Below are 25,372 nucleotides of genomic sequence, written 5' to 3'. Positions count from 1 at the left end.
TTTTTTTTCATCACAAAAAGCGACCGTGTGTACGCGGCATTAGACGTGGCTCTCAATTGTTGCAGGCAGTAAGTATGTCAATCTGGTTTGCACGAATATGCTACGCTTTAGTGCCCTCTCAAGACTGGGGTAGTTTACACATACTGCAACCATAAAGCAAACAAAGGGTGCAGCAGCCTAGTGCAATAAAGCCCTCTGAGGAGGAGGGTAAGTCCCTCAAAACGCATTAACCTTTAGGACCCAGATTGTCCCTCTACGTGATGAGACGTTTTGAGAGGTTTAAGAAAGTTTTTTCTGACAAGTTTATACTTATGTTGATTTGTGAGTATATCACTTAATTTTTTTTTTACACTAATAAAGGATTTTTAAAAGTAACGCACTAGGCTGGTGTGTCCTTTGTTTGGTCTATGGTCACTCAAGCTGAGAAAACTAATGTTAACTATGGACCTTTGTATATGTGAAAGCCAAATTTAGTTGTGATAAAATCTCAACACTCATGTCTAAGGCCCCGTACACACGTCCAAGGAATTCGACCGGCAAAACTCATTGTTTTGCTCGTGGAGTTCTGTGTGAAGCCGCCGAGGATCTCGGCGAGCCAACTTTCCTCATTGAACAACGAGGAAATAGAGAACATGTTCTCTATTTGGCTCGACTAGGAACTCGTCGGCTTCCTCGGCCGTAAGTGTAAACACGGCCAGGTTTCTCGGCAGAATTCAGCTCCGATCGAGTTTCTGGCTGAATTCTGCCGAGAAACTCGGTCGTGTGTACGGGGCCTCAGAGATACACAAAAAGCCAATGACTGACAGAACCCACTGGTTGTCATATATCAGGTGTTGGCCTTGTGCTCTGATGCACTGCAAGTACTGTAAATGCAACCTTGTCCTTGTTGCCTTTGTTAGGAGAAATAGACAAATGGTAAGAAATCAAGACTTTGGGGCTGATGCGCTTTTACTGATCTAGGATAAAGTCTGTGGGTGGATCCTGGAGAGTTTTGTTATGTATGTTCCACATAAAGTAATAAGAACCTTTGCAAATGGATTACCCCTGGAGAGCTTCTTATATGGTATATCAATTTAAAAGGAACCTTTACATTTTAAACACAACATACTATGGTAAGGAAACTTTTAGATTCCACAGCTTAAATCCATGAACAGTCTAAACTGAACTGCTTATTCTGCCACCTTGGAGAATCGGATTAGGTCAAGTGGATTAAAAGTAACAATAAAGGTGATAAATACCAAACATTATATTAATATACTGTAAGTCTGATTGTTGAAGCTTATTAACTTCTTGAGGCCCGCGCTATAGCCGAATGATGGCTTCAGCGCAGACCTGAAAATCCAGGAGGACGTCAAGTGACGTCCGCCCCTTTGCTCGTTCCCGAGTGCGCAGCGGGGAAATTCTGTGCTGGTCGTGTCCTTTGGACACAGCAAATCACAGATCGCAGTGAATGGCCAATCAGAGTGGCCGTTTGCTATGCAATCTGTGTGGCCAATGAGAGATGATCTCAAATGTAAACATATGAGATCATCTCTCATTGTCGGCTCGCACAGAGACAGCGTCCTGTCAGGGAGAGAGGAGACCGATCTGTGTCTCTTGTACATAGGGACACAGATCGGTCACCTCCCCAGTCAGTCCCCCTCCCCCACAGTTAGAACACTATGCAGGGTACACATTTAACCCCTTCCTCACCCCCTAGTGTTAACTCCTTCAATGCCAGTCACATTTATACAGTAATTAGTGCATATTTATAGCACTGATCGCAGTATAAATGTGAATTGTGCCAAAAATGTGTCAAAAGTGTCCGCCATAATGTCGCAATAATAAAAAATAATAATTCTGTCCCCTATTTTGTAGGCGCTATAACTTTTGCGCAAACCAGTCGCTTATTGCGATTTTTTTTTTATTTTTTTACCAAAAATATGTAGAAGAATATGTACCGGCCTAAACTGACAATTTTTTTTTTTTTTAATTGGGCTATTTATTATAGCAACAAGTAAAAAATATTGTATTTTTTTTTCAAAATTGTTGCTCTTTTTTGTCTATAGCGCAAAAAAAAAAAAAAAAACGCAGAGGTGATCAAATACCACCAAAAGAAAGCTCTACTTGTGGGGAAAAAAGGACGTCAATTTTGTTTGGGAGCCACGTCGCATGACCGCGCAATTGTTAGTTAAAGCGACGCAGTGCCGGAAGCTGAAATTTCACCTGGGCAGGAGGGTGGTATGTGTGCCCACTGCCCAGTAAGCAAGTGGTTAAAAAACATTGCAATCCACAGATATTACTCATCAGCCTTCCAAAGCCACCCAAACCCAAGAGTTCCTCACACAAGTTCTTTCCCATAAGACGTTCACTCAGTGAGCTTTGGCCTCTCTAGCAAATTGAAGGTAGGAACCCCCACCCCACACAAAATGAATACCTCAAAAAGTTGATTGATTATTTTTTATATATATTCTATAAAAGCCATTTTTTTATTACCTGCTTATAGTTGGGTCCTAACCTGCAAGAATCATCCTCTGGGATGGCTTTCTTTCTTTATTAATGTATTCAACATATGGTAAGACAAAGCTAGAAATCAGCAGGGAACCAAAGTTTTTTTATAGCTTAAGTATGTGAAATGTATTTGTTCTTTTTTTTTTGTAAGGGACATTCTGTGTTTTATCTGAAAAATTTAGCTCAGTTGTATATCTAAGCCATCTGTTTAATGTATAATACAGAGACAAAAAAATTTAGCTGCCTAAGCCGCAGCAGAGTGTATTTACTGTTCACAATTGTAATTTTCCACAGATAATTGCACAGTTGTAAAAATAACACGTTCCTTAAGCATTTGTCTTTCAATAATGCATATGGCCATTTTAAACATATTTTTAATTCAATTAGCTATGAAAGCAGTTGTTGAGCAAAGTCTATTAACCACAATGGCACAATTTTCCATCAGTGTGGTGAGATTAGACTGCAACAAAAGCATGGACAGATAATGCAATCCATGTTCATACCAATGCTCCCACTGTGTAGCCAAGGGTATGCTTAGGGATGATGAGGCAAGGAAACTGCAGTTTAGTGAGTGAGATGTGTGTACTATCTCTGATAATTAAGGGCAACGCACCAGTTCAGCAGGTTCATTCGGCATGTTTTTGTTTTAAAGGCAGTGGTGTTTCTTAGGGCAGTTGGCTATAGTTTAACACTGTGGGTATTTATAGAGATATGGACTTGGCAAACAGACTGGCTTGATTTGAGGTTTCTAAGTGTCGACAGAGAGCTATGACCAACCTTACCCCTGCAAGTGGAGATTTACTAAAACTTGTGCACTCAAAATCTGGTGCAGCTGTGTATGGTAAAAAAAAACGGGTGAACAAATATCTGCGCTTACTTAAAAGTAAAAAAGTGCAGAGCAGCTAGCACAGTTTGTAGATAAGCAAACAAAAACAATATAAGAAGGAGAATTAATCCAAATATACAATGTATGTGATATAAAGTCCACAAAATCTATATTCAAATAAACAATGTAAAAAGTCAGTGAAAAATATGTTCATCAATGGAATGAAGATATAGGACCTCCACCGAAGATTTAATGTGCAGATACGGAAAAAAACACCACACCACCGTGCAAACAATCCGCTTACCAGAACCAAATTAGTTATGGGCATGTAATCAAATAACGTGCAGGTCAGTGGCTGTCGCACTTCAGCAGAATATACAGGTGAGGACGATAATCCACAGGCAGCATCAATGATGGAAAGACATCTCAAATGTTACGGAAGGTCCAAAAAGCATGCATTGCGCTCATCACCACATATATGATCATAAAATGCAGAGAAAAAACAGCAAATAGTGAAGCCTGTATGTAAAATCCATATAAATGTATTGTATGGTACTTACAAACAGACAGGTAAAACAGGCATCAAAGAATGTAAAAAAACTCTGTGGCTCATAGCGTGCTTGTGTCGGTCAGCCTGTCAGCTGTGTATGGTAGCCAATCAGCTTCTAATGTCAGCTTGTTAAATTAAGCTTTTACAATAAAACCTGGAAGCTGATTGGTTTCTATGCAGAGCTGTACCAGACTTTGCACTCTCTAGTTTTAGTACATAACCTAACACAATAAAGTAAAAATGTGTTACTAATATCCTTGGCACCTATATTGCACTATAACTATAGTCCACTAGCTCACTGAAATGCAGTGTTCATCAAGTACCAAGATACATTGTATGCAAAACCAGGGAAAGAACCTGCTTTCTGAATGGTCTTGCATTCTTCAGGGACCTGTATGTGTCCCAGAAGGCTGCAGTGGGGGTTGGAGGGGACGAACGTCATCATAGATCGCAGCGCAGATCGGAGCAGGAAGTGGGAGCAGGTACCTGTCAAAACTAAGTACCCGCCCCCCTCCAAAAAGTGCCGAATGTGGCAGTGGAAGTTGCAAACAAGTGGAGCTTCCCCCTTTGGGTGGAGCTCAGCTTTAACAAGATCCAAGTAGTTTGACTTAAAAAAACATTACACAGGGGCGTTGCCTGGACATGGCAGAGTGAAGCTGCTTTTCTCTAAAGCTCCTAACCCCAACCCTCAATTAGCGGCAAAAAGACATCTCAAATTCGGTATGAACTCAGCCAAAAGAGCAGCAATGAAGGGGACCCCCACTGGCAAGACCACGGGCGAAATCCACCGTTACTTTAAACTCTTTCAGGAGATCGCCCCTGGAGCCAGAGCTGCAGCACCACGAGACCTGACACGCGGAGCCGCACAGAGGGCCCAAGCTTATGATGCTGGCTCTCTTTCAACTAATACCCCCGCCTTACTCGTACACTCCCTGCTGGCATTACAGGACCAACTTCCAGACGCAATGTCCTCCCACCAACCATTGGATACCAACATAATGGATCAGGACATTGGGGCACTACTGCAAGCCTTACCTACCCAGTCCGACATTGCAGCCCTCCCACCCGGTCTGACATTGAGACCCTCAACCTCCGTTTGGAGGAAACCTATAGACGGGACACACAGGAGGTGAGGGGGGAGATCTCCAATATAGCAGATCGGATGACCACCAGAGAGGCGTCGGTCACATCGCTGGGGGGCCCGGCACTGTCTTTCTCTGATGTATGTATGTATTACAGGGGGAGGGACTGAGCATTCCCTCTGACATCTGTCGGGCGGTCACATGATCTCCTTCTGTCATACAAACATCAGAGGAAGACAGCGCCGGCCGGTCAAATGACCGCTGATCGGGGATAAAAAAAAACGGTATTTATAAGAAGAATTTTGGAAAATGGCATATAGTATATACCTTATGTAATCCTAGCAGTGGGGCTGGCAGTGATTGGGAGCAGTAATGTGTGAGCTGCTCGGAACAGTGATAGAATGGGAGGGGAGGGGTGGCTCACACACAGAGCTGACAGACAGAGAGAGGAGGGGGGAGGACACAGGAGCAGAGAGGAGAGCTGCAGATGACGGAGGCACGTAAACTGACCATGGTGTCAGGGCTCAGCAGCCCTGATACACCGTGGTCAGTTTACAGAGGGGAGGGCAGAAACTGGCAGAATCAACCAGGTATTACAGTTGTTACAGGGGGCCAAATCACACAGCACAAGCACTGTGCTGTATAACATGCTTTAACCACTAGCCAATTAGCCGCCGTAGTTATACCGTGGCAGGTTGGCTCTTCTGGGCAAATCGCCGTAGCTGTACATCAGCCCTTTAAAAAGCATTAGCAGGCGCGTGACATAGGAGCTGATGCACGTGCCCGGGGGGGGGGGGGGGCCCAATGTCAATGTAAACAGATAGATCCCATTCTGTCAGGGAGAGGAGAGAGATCTGCTGTTTCTAGTGATTAGAAACAGCATGTCTCTCTACTCTCAGTAACTTTATCTGCCTATAGCGCGCTGTTTCTGAGTCGATCCCCGCTTCCTGCGGTGTGTTTGAACGCCGCCGACATATACCGAGCTCCTCTCGCATAAAGGCTAGGAGGCGGCACAGGGCGTGACCGCGAGTGGAGCCGGGGTTTTTATCTTAATGCACAGAATGCACACTTCCAGACCTCATTTCCGGATAGCTGCCATAACCCTGGGATCTTTTTAAACAGCAGGCGGTCCGCTTTCACATAAAAGTGGTCTCAGCAGCGGATTCACCACAAGATCACTTTTATGGTCAGCGGGAGAGATGCCCCCCCCTCCCCGGCTACGTTCTGGTGGTCTCTGGCACTTACAGGAGCTGTTGGAAGCGTTGTGGATTATTTTGTCCTGTGGCCTGATGGGCAGGAAGTCGAGTGGGGGCCATCGTGCCCTTCTCTATGCCTTTGGAGAACCAGAGCAACGTCAAACGTCACTTTCACCCAACGGCCTTAGAGATCATTTTCATTTTTTTTAAAGACATATTTTTTTTATTGCTTTTAAGTATATATGTTAGATGATCTGAGGTCTTTTTGACCCCAGAGCTCTTTTTTTCTATTACAAGGGATGTAAACAACAAATACATTCTTTCCAAATCAGACAATGTGATTGTCTGGATTTGTTTCCACATTTTACCTCTCATAGTTTAGGTATACCTATGATGACAATTACAGGCCTCTCTCATCTTTTTAAGTGGGAGAACTTGCACAATTGGTGGCTGACTAAATACTTTTTTGCCCCACTGTATTTGTGTCTTGTTACTTACTGACATTTGGGGATTCATGTGAACTTTTTTGGAATTTTAGATGTTTTTATGGGTTAGAGTAACATTGTATTATTTGATATATATAATATTTATGAACTGTCTTTTTTGTATCCAATAAAATTTGTATTGCATTTAAAGTGTTACTAAACCCAGGACCCTGTATTCAATATATGTGGTCTCAATTATTTTAGTAAATATAAACTGCTAAGTGGGAAGGCTCCCACTCCTCCATGGCTCCTTCTTACTTCTACAACTTCTGTAGTTGTGGCGGGCACCATCAGGGGGGACTGTCCACCCATTTCAGCCAGGTACTTGCCAGCATTGTGGGGGCCGCCCGCTTCTCCTCTCTGGCTCACACTGTGTGGGGGTCCCTCCATCCACCCTCCCGCTCCTCCGGGCATATTCTGTGAGAGGGGGGCCATCCGTTCTCCCTCTCACTCCTCCGTGCACCCACGGTGTCGTCCACGTGGTGCAGGGCTCCATGGAGACCGCCCGCCCGTTCCTCCCGCCCCCCCCAGTTTGCTCAGTCTCCGGACAGGTACGCATTGGCTGTCCGGAGGGAGGGGCAGGGTCTTGCATGATAGTCAGGCTCCTTGGGGTCATGGTTCAAGAGGAGGGGGGTGCAGTCCAGCAAGGGGGGCGGTTGGTGGGGTGTCATTGCATGTTCTTGCCTCACGTTGTTCATGGCACAGCGTTTCTGTCAGTAGTATGTTTCTGTCATAGCGGTTCTGTCAGTAGTATGTTTCTGTCATAGCGGTTCTGTCAGCAGTTTGTTTTTGTCATAGCGGTTCTGTCAGTAGTATGTTTCTGTCATAGCGGTTCTGTCAGTAGTATGTTTCTGTCATAGCGGTTCTGTCAGTAGTATGGTTCTGTCAGTAGTATGTTTCTGTCATATCGGTTCTGTCAGTAGTATGTTTCTGTCTTAGCGGTTCTGTCAGCAGTATGTTTCTGTTGTAGCGGTTCTGTCAGCAGTATGTTTCTGTCATAGCGTTTCGGTCAGTATTTAGTCTTCTGTCATAGCCTGTTCTGTCAGTGTTTCGGTCAGCTGCGTGTTCTGTCAGGAGTATGTTTCTGTCATAGCGTTTTTGTCAGCAGCGTGTTTTTGTCGTAACGGTTATGCCAGTATCATGTTTCCTGTCATAGCATGTTCTGTCATAGCGATTCTGTCAGCGTCACGTCTCTGTTAGCGTCACGTCTCTGTCAGCGTCACGTCTCTGTCGTAGCATGTTCTGTCGTAGCATGTTCTGTCATTAGTATTTCTGTGTCTCAGCATCTCAGGCTTTGGCGTGTTTCTGTCATGGCGTGTTTCTGTCAGTACGTCGGTGTCACGCAGGTTCAGCTCTTACCGGTAGCCGGTTCATCTTCATGTCTCATCATATTTCATAGGTTTTGCTTCCTGGTCCAGTTGGCTAGGGCTCACATCTCGGGATCTGTCACGTCTACAGATGCATTTGTGCTGAGGTCATCGTTGTCCAGATGTTTGTGGACTTCAATCTTCTCGCCTGTCACGTCAAGTCTTACTCTGCATTGCATTTCATTTCAGTTCACCTGCAGGACCACCCACCATGGTCTGTGGGTACACGGGTCCTCAGTGTTTCTGTTGCGCAGCAGATCACTTGCGCTCACTCGTTATTCACCGGGGGGGGGGGGGGCGTCAGGTTCATTCACATGCTGGGTTCTCTCCATCACTGCATGTCTTCATACTTGGGTAGGCACAGTGGGGGTTGTGTTTTCCGTCGTAGTGTGTTCTACTCCAGCGTGTGTTGATCGTAGCTGTTGGTTCTATGCAGTCACGGTGCACACGTATAGCCTTGTAGCTTCTTTTGTTTTCTTTGTCTCGTCATACCTTTCCTTCATGTTCTTGCATTACGGGTATAGTCAGTCAGGGTGCGCATCTCAGGATCTGTCACGTCTACAGATCCATACGGGCTGAGGTTTTCGTTTTTTAATGATTGTTGACCACAATCTTCTCGCCTGTATACCATACGTCATACGTGCACATTCATTCTTACGCCTACATCTACCCACCACGGTCTGTGGGTACATCGGCCCTGAGTGTTTCATTTTTAATTACCTGTTTCTGCGTGGCAGGTTACTCGGGCTCATGTACTTTATACACTTATCACGTACACTTGGGTGGGATCTGTCAAGCACTGTGCTGTCATTTATGATTTAACCAGTTCTGGATGGCCACATGTACATTTACTGTGGCAGGGCGGCCCAGCTGCGCAAAATCACGTTTAGGTACATGACTTGCACCCACGCGCCCCTGTCGTCACCGGCGCGATCCGATTCAGTTCAGAACTGATTACTCAAAAGGTCCAGGGCAATGATTCAAAGCCTGGACCTGCTGATCAGTTCCAGTCAATGGACAAACTTCCTATGCCTGTGTAATGTAACACAGGCACAGGAAGTGATGTGATCTCCCTTCCTGGAGCCCTTTCGGTTCCAGCGTGTGGGAGAGAAGCATCTCACATATTTTCGCCCCCTGATCGCCCCACCCAGTTAATCCTTTCACTCCCTGTTACAGTGTCACCAAGTGCAGTTTACTGATCAATGCATTAGTGTCACTTGTGACACTAATCAACATTAGGGCAGTTACGGGTAGGCCCTGATAGGTTTAGGGTACCCCCATATATCCCCTAAATAAAGGCTTAACCCCTTGATCACCCCCCAGTTAACCCTTTCACTAGCGCTTTGCAGGTACGCCATTCAGCTGCAGCACAGGTTTATTTATTTTGATAGCAACAGGGTTTGCACTCACAATACATAAATCTGTGACTCCATTGCTGTAGGAGGTGATTTAGCCACCACAGTTAAAAAAAAAAAAAAAAAGCATATATGCCGAAGCATAGGGACAGGAGTGGACATTAGGGGTGGATTGCCCCTATGCTTCAGTATATATTTTTTAGTCTGGCACAAAAAAAAAGCTGTATCATTGATACAGTACTTTGATTTTGTTACCATTGTTTGCTTTTGAGGTACGCCATTCAGCTGCAGCACGGATTTATTTATTTTGACAGCAACAGGGTTTGCTCTGACGGTACATAAATCTGTGACTCCAGTGTTGTAGGAGGTGATTTCATCACCACAGTTGATTGGACCAGAAGGGCTCCAATCATCTCTATAGCCTAAGAAACTGGAAGCTACGCGCATTTCATGACGTCGGTTTCGCCAGATATAAACAGCACCATTGGGAAATTGGTGTGATAAGATGCTTTCCCAATCTTAGTGTGGTCAGATGCTTTAAAGGCTGAGGAGAGATCTAATATTTTTATTCTTACATTTTTCAAAAAAGAGTTCCTGTCACTACCTATTGCTATCATAGGGTATATTTACATTCCATGTGATAACAATAAAAATTATTAAACAAATGAAAGAAACAGTGTAAAAATAAAATAAAGCAAAATAAAAAAAAATGTAATAAATGAAAGCACCCCTGTCCCTCCGTGCTCACGTGCAAAGGCGAACACAAGCATCGGTCTCATGTAAACAGAAATTGCACCATGCATGTGAGGTATCACCGCGAATGTTAGATGGAGGGCAGTTATTCTAGCAGTAGACCTCCTCTGAAAAGCTAAAGTGGTAACCTGTAAAGGCTTTTAAAAATGTATGTAGTTTGTCACCACTATACACTTGTGCAGAATTTTAAAGCATGTCGTGTTTGGTATCTATTTACTCGGCATAAGATCATCATTTATATTTTACAAATCATTTAGGCAATATAGTGTGTTTTTGTGCATTAAAATAAAAAACATTTTTTTCCCCAGAAAATTGCGTTTGAAAAATCGCTGCACCAATACTGCGTAATTTTTTTTTTGCCAAGGCCACCATATATATATATAATATTTGTTTATTATTTTACTTTCTAGCAAAAAAATAATAATTTTTTATGTAAACAAAAAGTGTCAGAAAGTGCTCGGTCTTCAAGTGGTTAGAAGAGTGGGTGATGTGTGGCATAAGCTTCTAATGTTGGGCATAAAATGTCAGGACAAAACCACCCCAAATGTTCCCTTTTTGGAAAATAGACACCCCAAGCTATTTGCTGATAGGCATGTTGAGTCCATGGAATATTTAAGATTTTGCCACAAGTTTTGGGAAAATTACAATGTTGTCACTAAATGATATATTGCTCACGCATGGCATGTGTATATGTGAAATGACAACCCAAAATACATTCTGTTGCTTCTCCTGAGTATGGGGATACCACATGTGTGAGACTTTTTGGCAGTCTAGCCGCGTACAGGACCCCAAAAAACAATTACTGCTTGCAGGCTTTCTAAGGGGTAGTAGGGAGTAGTGAGGGGTGTAGCAAGATGGCGGCGATGGAACGTCACTTCCTATATAAATTCTGACGGGTCACCTAATCTGATGAAACACAGACAAAGTAATGAAAAAGGAAGGGAAGAGATGTGTTTCCATCGCAATAGCACTCCCACATTTGTGATGCAGCACAGAAGAAATGATAAGGCATGGACTGTGACCTAGACCAATAAATTGTCTGTTCCTTTAGTGAATATGGACAAGCTAGATGAATGAATACTGTTAAAGTCTACACAAGACTTGAGAACAGTGGCGGCTAGTGCTCAAAATTTTTGGGGGGGACACAAACAAACAATCTGAAAAATTCTGGGGAAAAACATAAATTGCAGCCTCACTGTGCCCATCAATTGCAGACACTGTGCCCATCAAACGCAGCCACTGTGCCCATCAAACGCAGCCACTGTGCCCATCAAACACAGCCACTGTGCCTATCAAACACAGCCACTGTGCCCATCGAATGCTGCCACTGTGCCCATCGAATGCTGCCACTGTGCCCATCAAATGCTGCCACTGTACCCATCAAATGTAACCACTGTGCCATCGAATACAGCCACTGTGCCCATCAAATGCTGCCACTGTGCCATTGAATGCCGCCACTGTGACCCTCCCGCCCGCTTTCCATCTGCCCGGCACTTACCCTGTCTCATGTGGCAGCGGGTGTCATCGGCGAGTGGTGTCCTCCATGCGTCTCCTCCCGTCCTCTCCTCCTGATAGGCGTCCAATCACAGCGCCTATTATTTAAGCCAAACAGACCCGAGCACCTGATTGGCGGAGAGGCGGTTCAGTGTTAGAAAAGCGAATATTCATTAGGTTTTCTGGGTGGACTGCGAGCGCCAAGCATGACACTCGAAGTTCACCTATTTTTAAGCCTATTAGAGCCTATGGCTTTAATCAGGTGCTTCAAAAACACCCCCCGCCAAGACTTGAAAATTGCTGCTCATAGACACTCTCCATCCAATCTAACAGAGCTTGAGCTATTTTGCAAAGAAGAATGGGCAAAAATGTCACTCTCTAGAAGTGCAAAGCTGGTAGAGACATCCCCAAAAAGACTTGCAGCTGTAATTGCAGCAAAAGGTGGTTCTACAAAGTATTGACTGGGGGGGGGGGGGGGGGGCTGAATACAAATGCACACCACGCTTTTCACATATTTATCTGTAAAGAAAATTGAAAACCATTTATCATTTTCTTTCCACTTTACAATTATGTGCCACTTTGTGTTGGTCTATCACATAAAATCCCAATAAAACACATTTTTGGTTGTAACAGTTAATTCAGCCTATTCATCTCAAACGGCTCTGCTGTATGTGTCTGATACTTTTGCACAAATCCAACTACATCGCAGCTAATGTCCATTTTAAGTTTCTGCCTTTAAGAGCAGCTGATCTGGATGCTAAACTAGACATATATTAAATTATCTAGGAGCGTGCATAATAACCTCTAAATGGTATGGATCAGGATGCACTCAGGTTTGGCTACTCAGTACTTGAAATACTGATATCTAATTTGCAGATGAGGCTTATTGGATTCAGAATCTTACCTGCACAAAACCTTTGTAATTCATATAAATCAGTAATTAAAGAGATGAGCTGCCAGCTCTGGCCTGGAGATGATCCATCTAGAAAAAGATAAACATGACGGGATCCTGTTTGACTTTGGACATAGCAGATCCAGGTAAGTCACCTAATGCCTCATACACACTATCGGAATTTCCGATGGAAAAAGTCAGACAGCGTGTATGCCCATCTGAGTTTTTCCATCCGATATTCCGAGGAATTCCGTTGGAGTTCACATAGATAACATGTTCTCTTTTCCTCCGATGGAATTCCTTCAGAATTCCGATGTGAGTTTGGTCGGGCTAAAGCCTAATCGTGTGTACAGGGCATAAGAAGTATGGGTTTTCCTCTGAGGAATAATAAAAAAAAACTAGATTTTTACATTTTGGATAAAGGGCCAGGATTTTGGTCTTGCAAAGTCAATAATAATATCTTAGTTCTTGTGGTGGGCAGCACAGTAGCAATGTGTTTTACACTCCTGCAAAGCAATTTGCAGGACATGCATAACATTTCCCTTTACCTGAATACGTTTTCTCCCTTAAAGGGACACTAAAGGTTCCTTTTTTATTTTTTTTAAATAACAAACATACTTACCTCCACTGTGCAGATCGTTTTGCACAGAGTGGCCCAGAACATCCTCTTCTGGGGTCCCTCCCGGCATTAGATAACCCCCTTGGAGAAGAGCTCTCCCGAGGGCGTTACCTTGCAGGAGTGCTCCCGAGTCATACACTCAGCGTCCATAGACGCCAAGTGCATGACTCGGCCCCTCCCCCCGGGGGGCAATGGCTGTGCTGCTATTAATCTATTCAATCAACGTCAGGACTCCGTGGAGAAGAGAACGCCGGGATGTGCCGAGCAGATGAACTGACTCAGGTGAGTAAAACTGGGGTGTTTTTTCACCTTAATGCATAGGATGCATTAGGGTGAAAAAACATGAACCTTTACAACCCCTTTAATCCTAAAACATAACAGTAGGTTAATTATGCCCTACAGTCCTTACTCTCCATGCAACAATAGCAAATCCAATTACGCTTAACCACTTAAGGACCTTGGGTGTTTTTCAGATTCAGCGTTTACAAGACTAAAACTAGAAAATTACTTAAAACCCCCAAACATTATATATATATATTTTTCTAACACCCTAGAGAATAAAATGGCGGTCATTGCAATACTTTTTGTCACACCGTATTTGCGCAGCGGTCTTACAAGCGCACTTTTTTTGGAAAAAATTCACTTTTTTTAATTAAAAAATAAGACAACATTAAAGTTAGCCCAAATTTTTTATACATTGTGAAAGATAATGTTACGCCGAGTAAAATGATACCCAACATATCACGCTTCAAAATTGCGCCCGCTCTTGGAATGGCGTCAAACTTTTACCCTTAAAAATCTCCATAGGCGACGTTTAAAAAATTCTATAGGTTGCATCTTTTAAGCTACAGAGGAGGTATAGGGCTAGAATTATTGTTCTCGCTCTAACGATCGCGGTGATACCTCACTTGTGTGGTTTGAACATCGTTTTCATATGCGGGCGCTACTCACGTATGCGTTCGCTTCTGCGCGCGAGTTCGTCGGGACGGGGCGCTTTAAAAAAATATTTTTTGTTTTCTTATTTCTTTTTATTTATTTTATTATTTTTTACACTAAAAAAAAAAAAAAAAAATTAATCACTTTTATTCCTATTACAAGGAATGTAAATAATCCTGTGTAATAGAAAAAAGCATGACAGGTCCTCTTAAATATGAGATCTGGGGTCAAAAAGACCTCAGATCTAATATTGAGGCCTCGTACACATGTCCGAGAAACTCGACGGGCAAAACACATCGTTTTGCTCGTCGAGTTCCTTGTGAAGCCGCCGAGGATCTCAGCGAGCCTAATTTTCCCATTGCCCAACGAGTAAATAGAGAATATGTTCTCTTTTTGGCCTGACGAGATCCTCGTCGGTTTCCTCGGCGAAAATTGTACACACGACCGGTTTTCTCGGCAGAATACGTCTCCCATCGAGTTTCTTGCTGAATTCTGCCGAGAAAACCGGTCGTGTTTAAATGCAAAAAAAATAATGCTTTAAGAAGCATGGGCGGAAGTGATGTTTTGAAGTCACTTCCGCCCTGCTATGCTATGGGGACGGGTGGGGGCCATCTTGCCCTCACTCGTATACCAGCTGAGGAGAGGAAAGGACCCGATCGCCTCCGCGCTACCGACGGCTCCGGTAAGCGGCGGAAGGGCCCTCTCCCGCCGTCGATAACGGTGATCTTGCGGCGAATCCGCCGCAGAGACCACCGTTATCGTTTACAGGACCGCTCACAGTAAAGATAGATATCTCGGTTGTGGCAGCAGCTGCTGCCGTTACCGAGATATCCATCTTTAAAAAAAGGACGTATATGTACATGAGTGGTTAAAGTGATTGTAAACCTTAGACATGAAATATGGACAAAGCCTATCCTTATATAGTGTGTACTCAATCCAGAGTACTAAGGGGTTGATTTAGTAAAACTGCATAGTGCAAAATCTGGTGCAGCTGTGCTTGGTAGCCAATCAGCTTCTAATTTCAGCTTGTTCAATTAAGCGCTGACAACAAAAGTGGAAGCTGATTGGTTTCTATGCAGAGTTGCACTTTTTGTCAAAGCTTAAAGCGGAGTTCCGCCTGGAAAAAAATAAAATAAAAGTCAGCAGCTACAAATACTGCAGCTGCTGACTTTTAATATAAGGGCACTTACCTTTCCAGGGAGCCCGCAATGTCCTCACCCGAAGCTGACCCTTCCCTCCCAGCTGGAGGCACTGACATCCTTAAGGGAAACAGGAAGTTCACAGCCTGTTTCTTACTGCACATGCGCGGATCGTGCTGCACGATCTGAATGGTCCCTGCTGTCTTCTGGGACCTGTGTGTCTCCCAAAAGACGATGGGGTGGGGTGGACATTGCGTAGTTTGCAGCTTTATGCCCGGAAGGGGGAGCAGATATCTGGATTTAACAGGTATCTGCTCCCCCTGAAAGGTGCCAAACTCCTCCCAGTCAGTCAAAAAGTCAGGAATATATTATATATAGACATCATAACATTTCAGAGGTAGACAGCAGGACAACCAACTGGTGTGCTTTTCTTATCATACAGGGTCGCTAAAAGTAGGACTAAAGCCTAGTATACACGTGCTGTCAGTGTGTACTAGGCTTAAGGGCCATAATGTACCATTAATGTAATAGCAGAACCTCCAGGTATTTGGGAACTCCAATTAGGCCAGTCTAGCCATTAGCAATCATCTAGGAATTAGTTACCAAAGGAAGGCACACTGTAGCCCCCCGTGAAGAGCTGTGTCAGCATTCCTAGGTGGTGATGGTAGGAGATGACACTCATGCCTGCCACACTTTGTCACATTTTTTGGGGCACCCCTGGACAGGTAAGTAGCTTTATTGTAAAGAATCATAGTGTTCACCAGCCTCTGGTTTCCTCCAACTTATAATAAAAGCATAAAATATAAGTACATTAAGTAAGGTCCTATGTGCCATAGATGGGACAACTCCCTCCACCATTGGCAGCCATACATGCCCACGCCATGAAACTACCACCACCATGCTTCACTGATGAGGTGGTATGCTTTGGATCATGAGCAGTTCCTTTCCTACTCTATACTCTTCTTTTCCCATCACTCTGGTACATCTTGATCTTGGTCTCATCTGCCCATAGGATGGTGTTCCAGAACTGGTGGGCGGTGTACACTTGAATAATAACATACCAATGTGTAAAATATTTTGTTGATCAAAGGTGTTCGATAAAGAATATGCTGCATGGATCACATTGAGGTTTATTTACTAGAGGCAAACCCACTTTGCACTACAAGTGCACTTGGAAGAACAGTCGCTGTAGATCTGAGGGGAACATGAAAGGAAAACAAAAAACAGCATTTTTGCTTGCACATGATTGGATGATAAAATCAGCAGAGCTTCCCCTCAGATCTACATCAATCTACAGCGACTGCACTTACAAGAGCACATACAAATGTCGAGAGGTATTGAGGAAAGAAAAAGGAAGAGACAGCAGTAAAGCAGAGAAGGTATGTATAGAAGACACTCCATCTAGACTAATCAGGAACAGGATCTCCTTCGGCCCATGGGATGAACCCCTCGGAATAGGGGAACATAGACCACGAGGTCTTAGAAAATTGCTCATCTTTATCCACTTCATGTGCCAACATTTGTTCCAGGTCTCTAATTTGGTCCACCTCAATTGCCCAATCCCCCAAGGAAGGCACAGTCGTCAACTTCCTGTGTCTGAGTATCACCATCCTAGCCGGAGCCAGGAAATGGCGCAATACATCTTTCTTTTCCAATTTGAGCAACCCTGGAAGCATAGATAGAAGGGCTACCTCAGGTGAGGGTGTAATTAATGTTGTCATCAGTACAAGTCGAATACTGCCTGCCAGAAGCTCCTTATAGGAGGGCAAGCCCACAAAGATGTGGAGCAAGGTACCCCTGGATTGCAAACATTTCCCACAGGTGTCTGGGAGCATCGGATTGCTATGATGTATGGTCGAAGGACATCTATACCATTGGGTCATTAATTTAAATCCCTTTACTTGTGTCTGGTAGCTAAATATATACTATGAGCCAAAATACAGCATTTTTGCCAATCCATGGGTGAAATGGAGTGGCCTAGCTCTACTTCCCAGGCCAGTGTGTACAGAGGAAGGTCAGGATTTGAGGCAGTGTTTATAAGAGAGTAAAGTTGGAGACCGTGAGGCAGATCCACAAAGAAATTACGCCGGCGTATCTCTTGATACGCCGCATAATTTCAAATTTTGCGCGTCGTATCCACAAAACAAGATACGACGGCATCTCGGCTAGATCTAAGCTGCAATTTTTCGCCGGCCGCTAGGTGGCGTTTCCGTCGAATTCCGCGTTGAGTATGCAAATTAGCTAGTTACGTCGATCCACGAATGTACGTCCGGCCGGAGCATTCTTTTACGTCGTTTGCGTTCGGATTTTTCCGACGTATAGTTAAAGCTGCTGTTATGAGGCGTACTCAATATTAAGTATGCCCGTCGTTTACGAATAGGAATTTGCGTAGAATGACGTCACCGTCGTAAGCATTGGCTGGTTCCGGTTTAATTTCGAGCATGCGCACTGGGATACCCCCACGGACGGCGCATGCGCAGTTAAAAAAAAAACGTTGTTTACGTCGGGTCACGACGTATTAACATTAAACACGCCCCCATCACATCCATTTGAATTCCGCACCCTTACGCCGCAAGAGATACACTACTACGCCTCCGTAACCTACGGCGCAAATTCTTTGTGGATACGCTGCGCCCAGCACAAAGGTACGTGGATCTGCCCCCACATGTGTTGGGGGATCTGTCTGTATTAACATTTTCTCAAAGTCAGATTTATCAGAGAGGATATCAGGTAACGATGGAAAGTGTGACCTTTTTAGGCTTCATGTACACAGGATGTTTTTACAACCTCTCCTGAACGATTTGACTTGACAGATAGTAACCGATGTTTAAAACATCCGTTTACCAGCAGTAGTGTACATGAGGCCTTAGATATAATAAACTTTGGCTGAATTGCATCAGAAAAAACTCTTCTCTGTACTTTCTGTATCTCTTCCACTCTGTACTTATGGATAGTTTCTCAACCCTGATCCATCAACTATGAGAATATGTGTATGATTTATAAATAATTGAATAAACATCCATGATAATAATAATGGCAGGAAACATTTAACGATTGATCTGAACAATGCAGAGCTAATTGCACACACATTCTGCTTCCTTGAATGAAATGTGAACAACATTCATCTAAGAATAAAGACAAATGCCTAGTGTAGTGATTTAGCTCTTCACCTAGAAAATGGTCGGACTGACCCCCTTCCAGTAGTATTGTCCAGTATAGTATGAGGAATGCTTTTCACTTTTACTGAATGTGTCAATTAAAAGGAAACCGGAGTATATTTTTAGTCAGTGACAGTTTTTTGTCATCATGGTTACTAACGTCATTTTTAATGTGATTTTTATTTATTTCTTTGCATTACAGATCTGTCTATTACTTTTCTTGTGACCATGTTGTCAATCCTTAACTTCTTTAATGCACAACTGTTGAGATAAGGTCCCAGTGTCACAAAGAGTTCATTCCTTAATCAGTTCCCAGACTGCTAAACCACAGCTGGCCAAACAGATTCCAACCCAATTATACAATTGCCTTTAAGCCTGGTATGCACCAGAAGTTTTTATTTGTTTAAAAAAAAAACTGAAAGATCACCGTACCAACACAAGCGAAGTTGGTGCGATGATCGATCCCCCAGCCAAAACACACTGATCAGCACTCGCAGCCATTGTGCAAGCTGTGTTTGCTGGTCGGATGCTGGACTTCTTGCATGTCCCTTCGACAAAAGTCAGCTTCTGTCGGAAATGCAGTTGTGCAGGCAGACCGAATGTCGACCGGTTCCTGTTGCCAGTACCTACAGATATTTGGCCTACGTGAAGCCAGCTTTAGATTGACTATACAGTGTGAGAGCTTACCTAATGTAGAAAAATGTTGTTGTTTGCAGTACATCCATTTGCCAAATGGATTACATACAATTAGACAGTAAAGCTGGCCATTCATGGATTGAAATCATTTCCATCTATGTATGGCTGTTCCTGTTCATGAGAAGTCAATCTATTGACGTGAACTGGCTTTTTGGTAAATTCTTGCTTGATCAGTGCATGCAGCAAATAGTTGTAGAGCTGATTAATGTATTTAGCTGTCAGAATACAATGACACAGCAGGGAGGATTCCCGTATCCACGTCAAATGTGTGGATGAGGGAATCGTGTCACTTTTTTTGTTCAACCCGCCAACTGAACAAAAAAAAGCTGACTCACGTATGGCCGTTTACTGCCCACAGTAGATACATACGTTCTCGAACGGGAGCAGTAATATCAGGACCGATGCTGCAGTTGCAGCCATGATCCTTGTATCGTTTTTTTTGTAGAGTAGGTGATGGGCTCTCTGGTAAAAGTGATACAAGCGGCTCTACACCTGCCCAATCACTTTTACAGTAGTTGCATAGCCCCCCCCCCCTTTCTGCTGCGTTAGCTGGGCACTCCAGTCCCACCTGAGAGCCGGTGTTCCGTCAGATATGGCAACCCATCAGAATTGGTAACAGAAGTGACGTTCCTTTTGCAGCCATCTTGCTACACCCCGCACTCCTCCACAGTAATGATACATTGAGAAGGGGGCAAGCGGGCATCTTTCTACACCCACCAGAGTTTTGCATTTCACAGTTTTAACACAAAACAAAGCTTAAATACAGTATTTGGAAATCCAACGACTGTTTACATGTTGAATTTTAAAGTGGAGGTTCACCCTAAAAACAATTTTCTAACATTACATTGTGCTCACTCTCGACATTGACAGTACGCTGATGTTTTTTTTTGCCGTACATACCGTTGTATCGCTATTTTCCCCGTTGGCTTCCGGGTAGTGGCTCCCGCGGGAGTGGGCGTTCCTATGCACAGGCTAAGTGATTGACGTGATGACAAAAGCTTCCCCCCCAGCGCATAAGGCCCGTCACGAGTTGCCGAAAGAAGCCGAACTGCGAGTCGGCGCTATACGGTGCCTGCGCACCGACGTTCGTCTTCTTTCGGCGACTCGTGACGCGCCTTATGCGCCGGGGGGATTTTTTTGTCATCACGTCAATCAGTTAGCCTGTGCATAGGAACGCCCATTCCCGAGGGAGCCACTACCCGTAAGCCGCCAGGGAAAATAGCGATACAATGGTATGTACGGCAAAAAAAATCAGCGTACTGTCAATGTCGAGAGTGAGCACAATGTAATGTTAGAAAATTGATTTTAGGGTGAACCTCCGCTTTAAAATCAGCGGCAAACCTGCTGACCTCACATGTTATTTAAATTCAACATGTAAACAGGATTTCCAAATACTGTATTTAAGCATATAAGCTCAGTTTTGTGTTAAAAATAACTGTGAAATGCAAAACTCCAGTGGGTGTAACAAGTCCACTTGCCCCCTTCTCAGAGTATCATTACTATGGAGGAGTGCGGGGTGTAGCAAGATGGCAGCAACGGTACGTCACCTTCATTACCAATTCTGAGGGGTCGCCTAATCTGATGGAACACCCCGTAACCAATGCAGAAGCACTTCCATTGTCGTCGTCGTCGTCGTCCCCCCTCCCCCGGTGACATTACAAATCAGAAGTGACAAGGATTTGGTCACTTCCAGTTTCGGGTTCTTTGTTTACAAGCTGTTACTGGCTTGTGACGCAGCCGATCTAACTGATCTTGGTTTGATCAGCTGCTTTGGAGGCCAAAGGAGTGTTGTGGCCCCAGATCTCTCTATAAAGAGAACCTTTTATGGCCCATGCTATCACAAGGTATGTTACTCATTCCTTGTGGTAGCAATAAAGTTCAAGCACAAAAAAAAAAAAAAGAGAAACAGTGTAAAAAAATAAAATAATAATAAAAAAATTTAAAGCGCACCCCCACCCCCACATGCACGTAAGTCCCCCACACATACGTAAATGGTGATCGCACTACACATAAGAGGTATCACCGTGAACATGATAGTTGGAACAGGAACAATAATTCTACCACCAGACCCCCTGTGTAACTATAAAGTGGTAACCAGTAAAGGCTTTTAAAGCATCACCTATGGCAGGGTTTGACACATTTTCTTGGAATCTAGGAGCCAGCTAAAAAAGTTAGGAGCCAGAAAACGCGCCCCGTCCGGCCAAGCTCGCGCGTAGAAGAGAACGCATACGTGAGTAGCGCCGCATATGTAAGCAGTATTCAAACCACACATGTGAGGTATTGCCGCGATTGGTAGAGCGAGAGCAATAATTATAGCCCTAGACCTCCTCTGTAATCTTTTGATTAGCACTCCTGTGCTCCTACTGAGGAGACTTTAAAATTCATAGTTAGGAACTGCAGTACACGGAGTGCCTTGACGGGGCCTGCAGCTTACACAGGTATTTGCAAATGCGTGCAACTAAACCTCTGATTTTAATGCTTACAGCTAGACAGGTCAATTTTTTTTTTTGGTTGGTAACTTTGAGCCTGGCTATTATGGAAACATTTTTTATATTCCATATATATATTTAATTGCATTTTGCTAAAACGCATCTCCTTTAAAGTCCCAAACCCCCCCCCCCCCCTTTTATCCCTGGGCCAAGCTTCAGTATCTTGCTAGTCTGCCCCACTGGCTCTCAACCTAAACAATGCCTGCACCCAAAAAGAATGTTCAGGTATTGTGCATAGATGGAGGAATCCATAGACCATAGAAAATCTGCAGATAATCTATAGGTGTATGGCCAGTCTAAGGCTCTGTTCACACTAAAGCAAGCCATACACAGTCGAATTTCAAACAAATTTTCTTTTCAAAATCAGAAAGTTCGTTTTTTTTTGTGATTTGATGATGCCACCATTGATTTTCGAAATTCGGCCGACAAAATATTCATGTTGCCGGGAATATTCTTTTCTCTCCAGGAATATTCTTTTCTTGCACGTTTTTTTTTCTATTACATTTCTCGCACGATTCTCCAATCATTCATCAGAAAATCGTTTGTTTTTCAAAACATTTCCAACATGTCAGGCCGAGTACTCACGGCAGGACATGTCCGATGAAAACGGTCTGCAGACCGTTTCCATCGGACATGTCTGGCCGGGGACTGCCCGGGGACTTCTGTTCGATGGCTATACACACCATCGAACAGAAGCCCGCGCGTAAACATTACGCGGGGCGTGTCCGCGGTGTCGCCGCGTCGATGACGCGGTGTCGCCGCGACAATGACGCGGCGACGTGGGCGGGCCGCCTTAAAAATGCTTCCACGCATGCGTCGAAGTCATTCGACGCATGCAAGGAATGCGGGCGGCAGGACATGTACGGTAGGTCTGTACAGACGACCGTACATGTCCGGGCGGACAGGTTTCCAGCGGACTGTTTTAAAGCAAGTTCGGGAAACAGTTGTCCGCTGGAAACCTGTCCGCTCCGCCTGAAAATTGTCCGCTCGGGCCAACACACGGCCAAACATGTCTGCTGAAACTGGTCTGCGGACCAGTTTCAGCAGACATGTTTGGTCGTGAGTACGGGGCCTCAGATTTCTCAAATTTGTTTGCCGCACGAAAATCAGCTGTTACTGCAGCCCACTAACGTTGCGAAATTCGTACGGAAATTCTTTGATACGATTTTCGAAATTCGAACCGTGTATGGCCGCCTTTAGGCATTTTGTTTTCAGGCAGAAAGTTGTGCAATTTTTGCCACGATTTTGCTGTGATTTTACCACAACTTTGTACAGGTCAAAAGGTCCCCAATGTAAAAAGACAAAAATGCCTGTAATCTGCCAAAAAAGAAGCTCCTGTACTTTTTCGAGCTTCAGGCGTTTTGCTTCAGATGACAAAATGCTCAGATGTGTACAGGGGCTATTGAAATGAATGGGATTTGTCTTTCTGGACGTTTTTAGACCTGAGGCTTACGGCAGAAAAACACCCAAAAACGCCTAGGTGTGAACGGTGCCTTAGACCCCTTTCACACTAAGGAGTTTTTCAGGCAGTTTAGCGCTAAAAATAGCGCCTAAATACTGCCTGAAAAACTCCTGCACTGCATTCTCAATGTGAAAGCCCCTCAGGCTTTCACACTAAGGCGATGCGCTGGCGGGAGAGAAAGAATCTCCTGCAAGCAGCATCTTTGGAGCGGTGGGAGGAGCGGGGTGCATACCGCTCCTTCCCATTGAAAACAATGGGACACCGCGGTAATACTACCCGCAATGCGCCTCTGCAGAGGCACATTGCGGGCGGTATTAAACCTTTTTCGGCCGCTAGCGGGGGTTAATACCGCCCCGCTAGCAGCCAAATTCCACGGCAATTCCGACGGTATAGTGCCGCTATTTTTAGCAGCGCTATACCGCCACTGCACGTCCTGCCCCAGTGTGAAAGGGGCCTTAAAGGAGTTTTAAATAAAAAAAATGTTTATGCTGAAATGACTGTTTACAGGGTATAGAGACATAATAGTTAACTGATTCCTTTTAAAAACAATTAAAAATAGATAAAAATCAATCATATAATGTACCTGTAGTTTCTAGTTTTGCATGTTGTTTCCTGCCTCTCTGCTGTACAGAGCATACAGAGCCACAGAGCAGTGATGGTTTGGAAAAAAAAACTGATCCAAAGGGGAGGTGCTGTGGGGTTTTAGACACACAGTAAACACACCTCCTTGAAGTTAGTGACCACAGAGAGAAAGCTCCCGGCACTGTGGTTATCAGGAAACAGACAACCAGGAAGTGTGGAGATCAGAGAAGAATTACAGCAACTTGAGAGCAAAAACTAACAATGAGGACATGAAAACAGCACTGCATTAAAGCGGAGCTCCACCCTAAAGTGAAACTCCCGCTGATCGGAACCCTCCCCCCTCCGGTGTCACATTTGACACCTTTCAGGGGGGAGGGGGGGTGCAGATATTTGCACCCACTTCCGGCCACACAGTCTCGGGCACACTGCGGGCATGATGTCACCTCCCCCCCCCCCCCCATTGTGTTCTGGGAACATTCGGCTCCCAGTACACAGCGGGAGCCAATCGGCAGGCGTAGCGCGACTCACGCATGTGCCGTAGGGACCGGGCAGTGAAGCCGGAGCGCTTCACTTCCTGGTTCCCTCACCGAGGATGGCGGGGGGGGGGGGCAGCAGAGTGACGAGCGATCGCTCGTCCTCTGCTGTGGACGGCGCTGGACTAATATTAAAAGTCAGCAGCTGCAGTATTTGTAGCTGCTGGCTTTTAATTAAAAAAAATCAGCGGACATCCTCTATAAGGTAAAGGAAGCTATTATGAAAAAAAAATGTTTTCCTTTACAAACCCTTTAAAGACATCTCAGTATTTCTAAACAAGCACCAGCAGCTAGACTAGTCTAGCCAGTCTGTATAGACAAGTGGTATAAGCAATCCACCTGCCTAGGGGATTACTGTACATTGTAGCGACAACAGACTAGAGTATATAGTAACTGACTAGATCAGCATTTGCTGCAGAGCGAAAAAAAAAATATTACTGCAATTTTAACATTTTCCTATCTGGAATTAAAACCGTAGCCACTGAAATTTTCCATGTCCTTGAAACTGTATGTGAAAACCATGTGTGACCTTGACTGCATTTCTAATATTGTCACATCCTGCTTAATTCATTTAAAGCTCTCAGTATTTTATTACTCAGGTGCATGCTGCAATTACACACACTGACGTGCTCACTGGTCTCTGCAGAGCTAATCCCGACCTTAACACAGGATGTGTGTAATAATCGTGCTCTGCTGAAAATAGTATCCCCAGTTACTGCTGCTTACCTGGATACCTGTGCACGCAGGATAGCTCTCTTCCTCACCCGTCTCCTAGCAACCCATCCTTATCCACAGTTCCAAGGACCGGCTTTCGGGAGATTCCATACAAACTCTGGAGCAATTCCCATTTCCCTGGTAGGGTCAGATAGCTAAAAGCAATGACTGAGGCAGCTGCAGGCCGTATAGCACAACCCCTCCTCCCTCTCTCTCCCTCCTTCCCCATGATCCTGCCTGTCTCTTCCAGCCTGAGAGAGATCCCATGGGAAACACAGATCATCTGTCTATTGCCACTGCTTTTTGGGATGAATATGTGACCATCTCTGAGTATCAGATGAACAGAAATAAAGTGGCACATTATGGGTATAATAGAAATAGTGTATGAATGGGGATGGCTTCGGAATACATGCACACAGATGGACTGGTAATGACTGCTTTATATTACTGAAGAACTTTGTCAGTTTGAATTAAGACGTGTTTTCACACAGCTGTCAGCAGACAGAACAGTACTGTCAAGTGTAAAGAAAGACGGTCATACACTGATCGAAATT

The 25,372-nt window shown here is 44.3% G+C and overlaps 1 protein-coding gene across 2 annotated transcripts in view; it reads right to left on the bottom strand.

Moving 5' to 3' along the window:
* The window catches only part of RELL2 (RELT like 2), a 117,761-nt gene that overhangs the window by 81,070 nt on the left and 11,319 nt on the right, over positions 1-25,372 (bottom strand). The window contains exon 1 of one of the 2 annotated variants that reach the window (XM_040344949.1): positions 24,831-25,028. The exons of the other annotated variant lie outside the window; for it this stretch is intronic. The gene's annotated coding sequence lies outside the window, so the exon portion shown is untranslated. Of the gene's footprint in view, positions 1-24,830; positions 25,029-25,372 lie in introns of those variants that run through there. 2 annotated transcript variants of the gene reach the window in all.

Source organism: Rana temporaria, chromosome 3, assembly GCF_905171775.1.
Source record: "Rana temporaria chromosome 3, aRanTem1.1, whole genome shotgun sequence".
Classification (NCBI taxonomy): domain Eukaryota; kingdom Metazoa; phylum Chordata; class Amphibia; order Anura; family Ranidae; genus Rana; species Rana temporaria.
The sequence above is the reverse complement of the archived record's forward strand: the minus strand, read 5'-3'. Positions and strand labels throughout refer to the sequence as shown.